The sequence below is a fragment of the Bombina bombina genome, chromosome 1 (assembly GCF_027579735.1).
Source record: "Bombina bombina isolate aBomBom1 chromosome 1, aBomBom1.pri, whole genome shotgun sequence".
Classification (NCBI taxonomy): domain Eukaryota; kingdom Metazoa; phylum Chordata; class Amphibia; order Anura; family Bombinatoridae; genus Bombina; species Bombina bombina.
Window position 1 is genome coordinate 659,217,816 of NC_069499.1, and position 14,356 is coordinate 659,232,171.

Below are 14,356 nucleotides of genomic sequence, written 5' to 3' on the forward strand. Positions count from 1 at the left end.
TCGCCGCCGCGGACCTTGAATACGTTCGCCTAAGTTATCAAATAAAGCTGTCAAAAAGCCGCGGGGCGATGAGCAGCGGACTGTGACAGTTATCACTCATCCGATCTCGCTGCCCTTCGGCTTTTTCCCAGCTTTATTGCTAGCCTGTCACTAAGCACTCACACTAAACTGCACTGTTCTACCCCCTATACCGGCGCCCCCGGAGCCCCCCGCAACTAAATAAAGTTACTAACCCGCACCTAGACCCGCTCCTAGACCCTGCCGCAACTCTTATAAATGTATTAACCCCTAAACCGCCGCTCCCGGACACTGCTGCCACCTACAGTATACCTAGTAACCCCTATCCTGCCCCCCCTACACCGTCGCCCTCTATTATAAAATTATTAACCCCAATCCTGCTGATCCCGCACCTCTCTGCAACGAAATAAATAGTTTAACCCCTAAACCGCCACTCCATGAACCCGCCGCAACCTATATTAAACCTATTAACCCCTATCCTGCCCCTCCTACACCGTCGCCACCTATAATACATTTATTAACCCCTATCCTGCCCCCCACTACGCCGCCGCCACTGTAATAAAATTATTAACCCCTAAACCTAACCCTAACCCTAACGCCCCCCTAACTTAAATATTAATTAAATAAATCTAAATAAATTAACTCTTATTAACTAAATGAATCCTATTTAAAACTAAATACTTACCTTTAAAATAAACCCTAATATAGCTACAATACAAATAAGAATTATATTCTAGCTATCTTAGGATTTATATTTATTTGACAGGTAACTTTCAATTTATTTTAACTAGGTACAATAGCTATTAAATAGTTATTAACAATTTAATAGCTTACCTAGCTAAAATAAAGAGAAATGTACCTGTGAAATAAATCCGGAGCGGAAGAAGTTAATCCTCCAAGCGGCGCTGAAGAAATCTTCCATCCGATGAAGTCATCATCCAGGCGGCGCTGAAGAAGTCTTTGATCCGGCCGATGTCATCTTCCAAGAGGCGCTGAAGAGGTCTTCTATCCGGGCGAAGTCATCTTCCAAGACGGGTCTTGAATCTTCCTTCCGCCGACGCGGAACCACCTTCTTCACCGACGGACTACGACGAATGACGGCTCCTTTAAGGGACGTCATCCAAGATGGCGTCCCCTCAATTCCGATTGGCTGATAGGATTCTATCAGCCAATCGGAATAAAGGTAGGAAAATCTGATTGGCTGATGGAATCAGCCAATCAGATTCAAGTTCAATCCGATTGGCTGATCCAATCAGCCAATCAGATTGAGCTCGCATTCTATTGGCTGTTCCGATCAGCCAATAGAATGCGAGCTCAATCTGATTGGCTGATTCCATCAGCCAATCAGATTTTTCCTACCTTAATTCCGATTGGCTGATCTTATTTATATTGTAGCTATATTAGGGTTTATTTTAAAGGTAAGTATTTAGTTTTAAATAGGATTCATTTAGTTAATAAGAGTTAATTTATTTAGATTTATTTAATTAATATTTAAGTTAGGGGGGCGTTAGGGTTAGGGTTAGGTTTAGGGGTTAATAATTTTATTACAGTGGCGGCGGCGTAGTGGGGGGCAGGATAGGGGTTAATAAATTTATTATAGGTGGCGACGGTGTAGGGGGGCAGGATAGGGGTTAATACATTTAATATAGGTTGCGGCGGGTTCAGGGAGCGGCGGTTTAGGGGTTAATACATTTATTATATTTGCGGTGGGCTCCGGGAGCGGCGGTTTAGGGGGTAATAACTTTATTTAGTTGCGGCGGTGTAGGGGGGGTCAGATTAGCGGTGTTTAGACTCGGGGTACATGTTAGGGTGTTAGGTGCAGACAGTTCCCATAGAAATCAATGGGATGTCTGTCAGCAGCGAACTTGTACTTTCGCTATGGTCAGACTCCCATTGATTCCTATGGGATCCGCCACCTCCAGGCTGGCGCTTTGAAAACCAGGTATGCTGGGCCGTAAAAGTGCCGAGCGTACCTGCTAGTTTTTTGATAACTAGCAAAAGTAGTGAGAATGTGCCGCACTTGTGTGCGGAACATCTGGAGTGACGTAAGAATCGATCTGTGTCGGACTGAGTCCGGCGGATCGAAGTTTACGTCACAAAATTCTACTTTTGCCGGTCTCGAGCCTTTGATAACTAAGGCGAATCAGCCTCGCCACAAATACGCTGCGGAATTCCAGCGTATTTGAGGTTGACGGCTTGATAACTAGGCCCCATAATGTCCTTTGTCTCGGTCACTCTACCTCCGGCACTCCTGATACGGCTTCCTTCTACCCATTCCAGATAGAGAGAGTACACATAATAGGTCACATAAGGGGGAATATCGATAATGTCCAGTCAAGACCTATTATTTTCAAATTTGTGAATTTCCAAGATAAAATGAGGTATCTTAAACACTACAGGGAATTCAATCCCTTTGTAACTAGCATTCATAAAGTCATGATCCTCCAAGACTTTTCATCCGAAACGTTGAGTAAGAGAAGGGAGATTTCGCCTTTTTATGGCAAGCTTATGAGGGCTAATTTCAATATTAGATTGATCTATCCTGCTAAATTAATAGTGATCAGAGAAGGAATTTCTCATACGCTAAATAATATTGTGGAAGCTGAATCTTTTTGTAAGAAGGTTGGCCTATCCTAAACATTAGGTAATGGGTACATTCTCAATCATCTTTGTTTCAATGATTGGATATGGAATGGAGCTGTCCTCCACTCTCTCCCTCTCTGCCACCCATGCCATCCTTTTCTCTGACTCACTCTCATAGTGTGGGCTGATGCCAGAGCCTCTTAATTTCATATCATGGAACGTAGGTGGCATAACCTTCCCAATCCAAAGGAAATATATAATTAAGCATTTGGGTAAGTTGAAACCTGATATTGTCCTGTTACAGGAAATTTATCTTAAAACTGCAGAAGTACCCAAGCTTAAAACTAACTGGGTGGGGGAGGTCTTTGCCGCCCCACAAGATTCTAGGAAAAAGTGGGTAGCTATTCTTTTTTTAAAAAAAATTAGAATACAAAATTAAGGCCACTCAACTGGATCCTGAAGGACGCTACCAAATCTTAGAGATAGCTCTTAAGAAATCTTGTTTTATCTTATGTAATCTATATGGCCTAAAAAATGTGGATAGGGATTTTTGGAGCAATATGGTACTCAAAATGCATAAATATATTGGGCAAAACCTCATAGTAGTGGGAGACCATAATCTCATAGCAGAACCTATCCTAAACAGGTTAAACGAAAAAATACCAATTAACAGAGATAGGAAGACCCATATTTTACAGAAATATTGTTTTCAGTTAGGGCTGTTAGACATCTGGCAAGTTCAGAATCCAGACTTACGATCATATACCTTTATGTCTAAAGCCCACCAATCCCTATCCAGGATTGATATGTTTCTTATTTCAGAAACCTTAATAGGTCTCAACTGGGAAGCTGGGATTAACAATATCGTAATCTCAGACCACGCTACTATATCATTGGTGCTAAATTCCGACTTGCTTCATCCACATAATAACAACATTTATTTCCCCAAACACTTGGCTAATAATATTAATTTACAAAATTGGTTGAGAGGTAAATGGGAGGAATTTTATAAATGTAACTCTGCATATCTAGAGAAAACGGAGGTGTTCTGGGGGGCAGCTAAGGTGGTGCTGAGGGAAGAAATTAAGGCCTATATGTGCCAGCTTAAAAAAATATCCAGGCAAATCAAAATACAGTTATCTAATCAACTAAAAAATTCCTATAAAGCGTATGTTGATAGCCCCTCTACCCCACGTTGGATTATGTATGTGAACGCAAAGACGGCATGTGATATTTTTCTCAAACAAAAAAAGCTCAAGAGGATTGCAGAATGAAAGCTATATATGGGGGTCATATGGGTAGGTCCGCCAAGTTCCTCACCAGAATTACCAGGTCAAGTTCTAAAAATACTATCTCGGCTATTAAAAATGGTACCGGTAGATTTACCAACCAATCCGATATTGAAAAGTTTTTATTTTTATTTTTTTATGACCTGTACAAGTGTAAGGGATTTGATCCAACTAAGAAAAAAGAATTCTAGGAAAGGATCAGATTACCTAAACTCTCCTCTGAAATTATGTCTGGAATTAATATGCCTATATCTGAGGTCAAAATTTTAGATAGTATTAAGCCGCTGGTCCAGACTCTCTCCCCACAGAATTTAATAGAATCCTGCAATTACAAATTACTCCCACTCTAAATAAACTATTTAACCTATATTTTTCAGACAATACTAAATGCTCTCCCTATTTTTCTGCTGCAAATATTTCGCTAATCCTTAAAAAGAATTAGGACCCTGAATTCCCAGCCTCATATAGGCCTATTTTGGTGCTGAATGCCGATTATAAACTTTTAATATCTATAGCAGCAAATCGGCTTAAACCTCATCTTGGAGATATAATCCATGAGAACCAACCTGTTTTTTTGCCCAGGAGGAATCCCGTGAGGAATATGAGGAAGTTTATGTTAGTTCTTGATTTTTTTTTAAATAAATTTAAATCTTCTAGGCGGAGAGATTTGGCTGACTTGGCTATATTGACAGTCGATGCAGAAAAAGCCTTCGACCGTATCTGTTGGGATCATCTTTTTAGCTCTATGGAGCAATTTGGTCTGGTAGGCTATTTTAATATTTTTATTCAATTAAGCTATTCTTCTCCTATATCCGCGATAATTATTAATAATTGCAATTCTCAAAGGTTTGCGCTTCATAGGGGCACCCAACAGGGGTGCATGCTCTCTCCATTACTTTTCAATATCTCATTAGAACCCCTGGCGATACTCCTTCACCAAGAACTTGAAGGAATTTGATTAGGCGGCCAGAAGTTGGTGCTGTTACTTTATGCTGATGAACTTTTGTTATTTCTAAGTAATATTAAGATAAGTTTACCATTATTATGTAATATCATTCATATGTTTGGTCTGATTTCAGGTTATAAAATTAACCTTTTAAAATTAGAACTTCTTTGGCTGCACAAGGAACAGGGCAATAGAACTAAATATCCATTTACTGAGACTACTCAGATTACTTATCTGGGGATAAGATTGAGTATCAACCCGCATGAGTGGTACAGCTTAAACTATCCTCAATGTCTTAATAACTACAAAAAAAAAATTAGAGGACTGGTCTAATCTTCCTATATCACTTACATTGCGTGCCACATTAATCAAAACTATATTCTTCCCTAAATTACTTTATTTAATTCAAAATATTCCGATCTTCATTCATAAATCTGATATTCTCAGGTATAATAAATCCTGCACCAGCTTCCCGTGGAAAGGGGCCAAAGCTCAGATAGCTATACACCGTCTTATGAACTCGAAGCTCTCTGCAGGGCTGGCGCTGCCTAATATCCAATTCTATAATTTTTTCTTCCTCTTTAAAATAGTTCTAGATCGTATTACTGAAAAAAAACAGGTTACTTGGCTTGCATGCAAATCTAATCTTGCTGCTCCATTCCATTCGAACGCACTACTACATTGTCCAATAACATCATTACCTTCAACTGTCTTTTCTTTGTTGACTTTTAAAAATGTAATATTGGCATGGCAGACGTTCTGCTCTAAGATAGACTGTTCCCCTTATGCTTTGAAGTTACCCCAGGCCTATTTAATCCTGTGTTTAAGCAGTGGGCTATTAAAGGTTTAAAGTGGATCAACCAAATTTTAAGGCCAGATTCTTCTCCAGAAACATTCCATGTCTTAGCTAATAAATTCGGACTTTCAAAGCATGATTTCTATGCCTATCTACAACTAAGACATTTTATTTCTGAATTCAAACAAAACTACAGCACAGATTGGTCCTTAGGTTAATTACATAGCAGAATTATAGGATATCAGGCCGGCATATATTTTATATTTCCTTTTTATGGCCTACTAAACCAATGTCCCTCAAATGAGCAAACCAATGATATAGTAGTGAAATGGACTAAATACTTTCCTAGAATTAATGTTCAGAATATAACAGACAGTTTCAAAATAACTAAGCAAGCCTGGACTATGACATCATGGAGGGAGTCACAGATAAAGATAAGCCTGCAGATGTATCTTACCCCAGATATTTTATCCAGGTGGTATAATACAAATATTCTATGTTCAAGATGTAGGGCAACGCATGCTGACCTCTTACATTGTTTTTCGGGATGACCAAAAGTTATGCAGTTTTGGAAGAAAGTGACATATTGGATGAATTCAGTTCTATTGTTGGACTTTTACATTAAACCAGTTGAGATTTTTTTCCTTGCTAAATTTCAAGGAGCCTCTAAAAACTGTAAGCTTATTAACACAATAATATTAATAGGCCATAATTTTTTCTTAAGGCTGTAGAAAGCACATTTTGCTCCTAAATTTTCAGAACTTAAAAACGCTCTGATTACTCAATGTACGATTGAACAATATAATTTATTGAATGCTTCAGATGCCCAATTGACTTTACTTTTTAAAAAATGGAAAGCGTTTATCTTATCGCTTCAGGAGCCGGCGCAAAGGGTGTTAGTTAAACCTTTGATTAAATCCCCCTATGTTTAATTGAATATATGTGATGGGCATCTTCCCAACAGTTGGTTGGGCTCAGGGATTGAGTGAGAGAGGGAGGATTTCCCCTCCTTTTTTTTTGTTGTCTGTTTTGTTCTATTTCTGTTTTTTGTTTTCTGAATCTATAAAATTCCTCCATTGGAGTTAGATGATTTTTTGTTATAGCATGTATCATTTTTTGTTCCTTCCTGGTGTATTCTAGATTATGATTTGCTTAATATATATTATAAAATCCCTTGATTGGAGATAGATGATCTCCTGGTATGGCAGGTAATATTCAATTTTTTTCTGTTGTGATATTTTATGTCCTGCGTGACACCATGCCATGTTTACGACTATGATGTATTTGCCTCCTGTTTTGGTTATAAATAAAAAAAATATATTGGTCAAAATCTCATAGTAGCGGGAGACCATAATCTCATAGCAGAACCTATCCTAAACAGGTTAAACAAATAAATACCAATTAACAGAGATAGGAAGACCCATATTTTACAGAAATATTGTTTTCAGTTAGGGCTGTTAGACATCTGGCAAGTTCAGAATCCAGACTTACGATCATATACCTGTATGTCTAAAGCCCACCAATCCCTATCCAGGACTGATATGTTTCTTATTTTAGAAACCCTAATAGGTCTCAACTGGGAAGCTGGGATTAACAATATTGTAATCTCAGACCACGCTACTATATCATTGGTGCTAAATTCCGACCTGCTTCATCCACATAATAACAACATTTATTTCCCCAAACACTTGTTTAATAATATTAATTTCCAAAATTGGTTGAGAGGTAAATGGGAGGAATTTTATAAATGTAACTCTGCATATCTAGAGAAAACGGAGGTGTTCTGGGGGGCAGCTAAGGTGGTGCTGCGGGAAGAAATTAAGGCCTATATGTGCCAGCTTAAAAAAATATCCAGGCAAATCGAAATACAGTTATCTAATCAACTAAAAAATTCCTATAAAGCGTATGTTGATAGCCCCTCTACCCCACGTTGGATTACATATGCGAACGCAAAGACGGCATGTGATATTTTTCTCAAACAAAAAAAGCTCAAGAGGATTGCTGAATGAAAGCTATATATGGGGGTCATATATACTCGTATTGGGGTAGAGCATAACATTGGTTTAATGAATTAGTGCTCTACCCCAATATGAGTTATGTTCAAGTGCTTTTATGCTGCAAGAAGCGGATTTTGACTATATTAGCCTTGATCCATACACCATAATTATTAACATGAAATACATTGGGTCCATATTAATGCCTTAGTGCACCATTTGGCATAGTACTCACGAGGGCTTAGTGGTCATAGAGTCGTTCTATACCTCCAATTTATTAACTGTTCACCTGTGAGACAGTACTAGATAGTCCTTGTTACTGTGAATTATTGGAGTTTTTTGCTTTGTATGTTTTCTATCAACTAGTAGCTATCAGCCATCAATGTGTGATTAATTAACACCACAGTTTTTGTGGCAACTCTATTACTTACGCACATTTACCCCAGTCCTTTACCATTCTAGAGTTTACATCAGGTAGTAGTTTCCATATTTCAGGGTGTATACAGAATTGTTTCGGCAAGTATATATAAGCCAAACAATATACATTAATTACCCTTATGAGTTCATAACCACTACCCGCACTACGCTGTACTTATAGCGTATATTATTAGAAAGGCACGCTTAGTCCAACCCCTCTAGACGTAGTTTTAATTGTGTGTTGTTTGTGTGTGAGAATTTTTAAACAATATAATAAAAGTTAATTTTTAATTTAGTTCTCCTTCCTCTATCTTGCCCACCAAGACCACAGTATTGACAATTGATTTCTGTGACTTGTAATATCACCTAAGGGTGATTTATATATATCTTTTCAGACTTTTGAGTGCTAAAAGTGTATACTTGCTGTGCTGAGTTCTCATCTCCCCACAACTTTCTTCAATCACAGTTTCTAATATACACAGCACCTATCCTGGAACTTGGATTATTTATACCCAAGTATCCTATTATTGGATATAAGTCTATAAGTACTTGAAAAGTAGTGCCATTGGAATCTCTTTCTCTGTCTCTCCCCACAGAATTTTATAGAATCCTGCAATTACAAATTACTCCCACTCTAAATAAACTATTTAACCTATATTTTTCAGACAATACTAAATGCTCTCCCTATTTTGCTGCTGCAAATATTTCGCTAATCCTTAAAAAGAATTAGGACCCTGAATTCCCAGCCTCATATAGGCCTATTTTGGTGCTGAATGCCGATTATAAACTTTTAATATCTATAGCAGCAAATCGGCTTAAACCTCATCTTGGAGATATAATCCATGAGAACCAACCTGTTTTTTTTCCCAGGAGGAATCCCGTGAGGAATATGAGGAAGTTTATGTTAGTTCTTGATTTTTTTTGGAATAAATTTAAATCTTCTAGGTGGAGAGATTTGGCTGACTTGGCTATATTGACAGTCGATGCAGAAAAAGCCTTTGACCGTATCTGTTGGGATCATCTTTTTAGCTCTATGGAGCAATTTGGTCTGGTAGGCTATTTTAATATTTTTATTCAATTAAGCTATTATTATTATTATTATACTTTATTTATTAAGCGCCAACATATTCCGCAGGGCTTTCCATGGATACAATTTATTTAAAAAAAACAATACAAGACTTGTAAGATACAGGACAAAATATACAAACACATACAGGAGGGATTGAGGGCCCTATTCCCGTGGGAACTTACAATCTAGAAGGGTAGGAGGTTTGGAAGCTATATATAACTATATATAGGTATAGGAGAAGCTATTCTTCTCCTATATCCGCGATAATTATTAATAATTGCATTTCTCAAAGGTTTGCGCTTCATAGGGGCACCCGACAGGGATGCATGCTCTCTCCATTACTTTTCAATATCTCATTAGAACCCCTGGCGATACTCCTTCGCCAAGAACTTGAAGGAATTTGATTAGGCGGCCAGAAGTTGGTGCTGTTACTTTATGCTGATGAACTTTTGTTATTTCTAAGTAATATTAAGATAAGTTTACCATTATTATGTAATATCATTCATATGTTTGGTCTGATTTCAGGTTATAAAATTAACCGTTTAAAATCAGAACTTCTTTGGCTGCACAAGGAACAGGGCAATAGAACTAAATATCCATTTACTGAGACTACTCAGATTACTTATCTGGGGATAAGATTGAGTATCAACCCGCATGAGTGGTACAGCTTAAACTACCCTCAATGTCTTAATAACTACAAAAAAAAAATTAGAGGACTGGTCTAATCTTCCTATATCGCTTACATTGCGTGCCACATTGATCAAAACTATATTCTTCCCTAAATTACTTTATTTAATTCAAAATATTCCGATCTTCATTCATAAATCTGATATTCTCAGGTATAATAAATCCTGCACCAGCTTCCTGTGGAAAGGGGCCAAAGCTCAGATAGCTATACACCGTCTTATGAACTCGAAGCTCTCTGCAGGGCTGGCGCTGCCTAATATCCAATTCTATAATTTTTTCTTCCTCTTTAAAATAGCTCTAGATCGTATTACTGAAAAAGAACAGGTCACTTTGCTTGCATGCAAATCTAATCTTGCTGCTCCATTCCATTCGAACGCACTACTACATTGTCCAATAACATCATTACCTTCAACTGTCTTTTCTTTGTTGACTTTTAAAAATGTAATATTGGCATGGCAGAAGTTCTGCTCTAAGATAGACTGTTCCCCTTATGCTTTGAAGTTACCCCAGGCCTATTTAATCCTGTGTTTAAGCAGTGGGCTATTAAAGGTTTAAAGTGGATCAACCAAATTTTAAGGCCAGATTCTTCTCCAGAAACATTCCATGTCTTAGCTAATAAATTCGGACTTTCAAAGCATGATTTCTATGCCTATCTACAATTAAGACATTTTATTTCTGAATTCAAACAAAACTACAGCACAGATTGGTCCTTAGGTTAATTACATAGCAGAATTATAGGATATCAGGCCGGCATATATTTTATATTTCCTTTTTATGGCCTACTAAACCAATGTCCCTCAAATGAGCAAACCAATGATATAGTTGTGAAATGGACTAAATACTTTCCTAGAATTAATGTTCAGAATATAACAGACAGTTTCAAAATAACTAAGCAAGCCTGGACTATGACATCATGGAGGGAGTCACAGATAAAGATAATCCTGCAGATGTATCTTACCCCAGATATTTTATCCAGTGGTATAATACAAATATTCTATGTTCAAGATGTAGGGCAACGCATGCTGACCTCTTACATTGTTTTTGGGGATGACCAAAAGTTATGCAGTTTTGGAAGAAAGTGACATATTGGATGAATTCAGTTCTATTGTTGGACTTTTACATTAAACCAGTTGAGATTTTTTTCCTTGCTAAATTTCAAGGAGCCTCTAAAAACTTTAAGCTTATTAACACAATAATATTAATAGGCCGTAATTTTATTTTAAGGCTGTGGAAAGCACATTTTGCTCCTAAATTTTCAGAACTTAAAAACGCTCTGATTACTCAATGTACGATTGAACAATATAATTTATTGAATGCTTCAGATGCCCAATTGACTTTACTTTTTAAAAAATAGAAAGAGTTTATCTTATCACTTCAGGAGCCGGCGCAAAGGGTGTTAGTTAAACCTTTGATTAAATCCCCTTATGTTTAATTGAATATATGTGCTGGGCATCTTCCCAACAGTTGGTTGGGCTCAGGGATTGAGTGAGAGAGGGAGGCTTTCCCCTCCTTTTTTTGTTGTTGTCTGTTTTGTTCTATTTCTGTTTTTTGTTTTCTGAATCTATAAAATTCCTCCATTGGAGTTAGATGATTTTTTGTTATAGCATGTATCATTTTTTGTTCCTTTCTGGTGTATTCTAGATTATGATTTGCTTAATATCTATTATAAAATCCCTTGATTGGAGATAGATGATCTCCTGGTATGGCAGGTAATATTTATTTTTTTCTGTTGTATTCTGTTGTATTCTAGATTGTGATATTTTGGGTCCTGCGTGACACCATGCCATGTTTACGACTATGATGTATTTGCCACCTGTTTTGGTTATAAATAAAAAAAAAAAAAAAGAAAGACTCTAAAAGATCCACTACATCCTATATCATATTACTCCAGATTTTTGACTCAACCGGAACTGAATTACCCCATTGAGGAAAAAGGATTATTAGCCATTAAGTGTTCTTTCGACTAAAGGAAACACTTACTTGAAGGCTCTGTTCACCCTATTACCATCTTTACAGATCACAAACATTTACAGTATTTACAAACAAACTGCACCTTATCAGCTCGTCAACTTAGATGGAGTCTGTATTTCACCAGGTTTTCATACACCATCACCTACCGCCCAGGCACAAAGAATACTAAGGTTGATACACTATATAGGTTATATAAAAAACCCACAGTTGACACATGACCCACCACAGTAATACCTAAATCTTGCGTTTTGGGACTGGTGTCTGATGTTCTCCAAGAGTTGAAACTTAGTCAACAAATTGACAAAACGAAACCTCAACATATTCTCCAACCAGACAAAGATGGCATCCTCCACTATGGTACTAATATATACATCCCGCCTAACCTCCGCAATTCAGTTATGAAAGCCACACATGATTCCCCGTTAGCTGGACACATGGGCACTCAAAATACCCTGGACCTCCTCCGCAGATCTTATTGGTGGCCCTCCATGAACTCTTCTGTAAAAGAATACATCACTTCATGCGTAACCTGTGCCACCACTAAACGCTCTCACCAAAGACCAGTAGGGTTATTACACCCCATACCAGTTCCTGACCGACCTTGGACAATGGTCTTCATGGACTTTATTGTTGACGTACCCAAGTCACAGGGATATACTGGCATTTTCGTAGTGGTTGATCTATTCTCGAAAAACGGACCATTTTATTCCTACTAAATCGCTTTCATTTGCTCAGGAGACAGCTGAACTTTTCATCAAATAAATACTCAGACTTTATGGCCTTCCAACCGCTGTATTAAGTGACAGGGGTAGTCAGTTCACTTCTAAGATCTGGGCTCATCTTTGTAAATCTCTCAGAATCCAACAATTACTTACAACTTCCTATCACTCTCAAACAAATGGGCAATGTGAAGGACTAATCAGTGGATGAGATGTTACTGCTCCAATAAACAAGACTCCTGGGTTACTTTCCATTGTTATGCTGAATTTGCATACAATAACACATTCTTCCACTGGGTTATCTCCTTTCTACATTAACCTTGGAATTCACCCTAAATTCCAATCACTTACCACGTCAAATACTCCTGGTCTGGAAGTAAACAACTTGATTGGGTCCATCAAGCAAATTTTGATATCATTGCTAGTAATATCAAACATGCACAATGTAATGAATGCACATATATGTTCTTAAATGAATACATCTAAAAAACCTATAGTCAATATTCCATAAAAATTATTAGAAATGGATGACATAAGTTTGTCCCATATGCAGGAGTTTGTTAAGTTTCAGACTTGTAAACTTAACTATTCTCCTAATGAGTAGTTTTTCATATGTGAAGCTCAGGAAGTAAAACAGTTAATAGTGATCCAATATTATATTGATTAATTTTGTAACAAATCAGTGCTTCATATAGTCTGCTATTTGACATGTCAAGGAAAAATAAATGCAAGATCTTACCGGTCTAAAAAATAACAACCACAGTTCACAGGGAAGCTTGGTAATGATTCCTCTTGGAGGCTCAGGAGGCACACACTGGAAACAGTGAGAGCAGTCTGTAGAGCTGGAGCAAACCGTTTAAGCGCACTGTGAGAGAATTCAGCTGGGAGGGGAGGTGTGTCAGTCTGAACACGCTGACCCAACACAGGATAGTGGTGACGTCACTGGAGTGTGGAGAAACTAGTTGAACCAGAACAATGCAGTATAAGTAATAGAAGAAACAACTCTGTAATATTCCAAGATAAGGAAATAAGGCAGACTAAGAATGCTCAAAGGTTGATGTAGAGCATAAAAAGTAACCCCAGGGAATATAAGGAATGTAAACAGTAGCACAGTCTTATGGAGGAGTAAGAATGCAGGGAGGGCTAGATAAGGCAGTCAAAACTTCAATACCAAGCGTGATATAGAAGTTCCTGTCAGAATTTATAGGCTAGTTGAAAAAAACACACCTCTTAAAGGTAAAGATCCATAATATGTTACAAAGCTCCACCTTTAAGGAACCGCTCCACGGTTCGAGGCCTGAGGCGTTCAGGATGTCTTCTATGAAAAATGGAAGCCAACCTGGGTGCAGAAAGGTTGGTGGAGGGTTCCCACGAATCATCCTCAGATGAGTATCCTTTCCACCGTACCAAATATTGGAGATGGTTAGAGATCTTTCTAGAATCCAGAATCTTTTCAACCCTTAAATTCAACATCAGGGGCAATAGGAATCAACGGGGTAGAAGGGTTTTGTGAGTTCCGAAGAGCTTTGTATGGCTTTAAAAGAGCCACATGGAATGCTGGGTGAATCTTGTACTGAGGGGGAATATCTAAGGTGACAGTATTCTCATTGATGACCTTAAGTATAGGAAATGGTCCAATGTAGAATTTGTTGAGTTTTCTACAGGGTACTGACAATCTAAGGTTTTTCGTTGACAACCATACTAAATCACCAGGTGAATAGGAGGGAGATGGTTTACATTTTAGATTTTAATATAGTTTTTGTCTGAGTTGTGAGTTCTTGATATTATCTGAAAGTAAGGCAAAAGTTTCTGACATAGTAATAATAAGATCATTCACAATTGGACAATTACTTTGTATGTCAGGATA

At 37.7% G+C, this 14,356-nt stretch overlaps 1 long non-coding RNA gene across 1 annotated transcript in view; it reads right to left on the reverse strand.

Annotated features, from left to right (window-relative positions):
• LOC128645838 (uncharacterized) overlaps positions 1-13,336 on the reverse strand; it is a 198,215-nt gene extending 184,879 nt beyond the window's left edge. The window contains exon 1 of the long non-coding RNA XR_008400148.1: positions 13,229-13,336. This is a non-coding gene — a long non-coding RNA (uncharacterized LOC128645838). The remainder of the gene's footprint in view (positions 1-13,228) is intronic.
• Between the last annotated feature and the right edge of the window lie 1,020 nt (positions 13,337-14,356).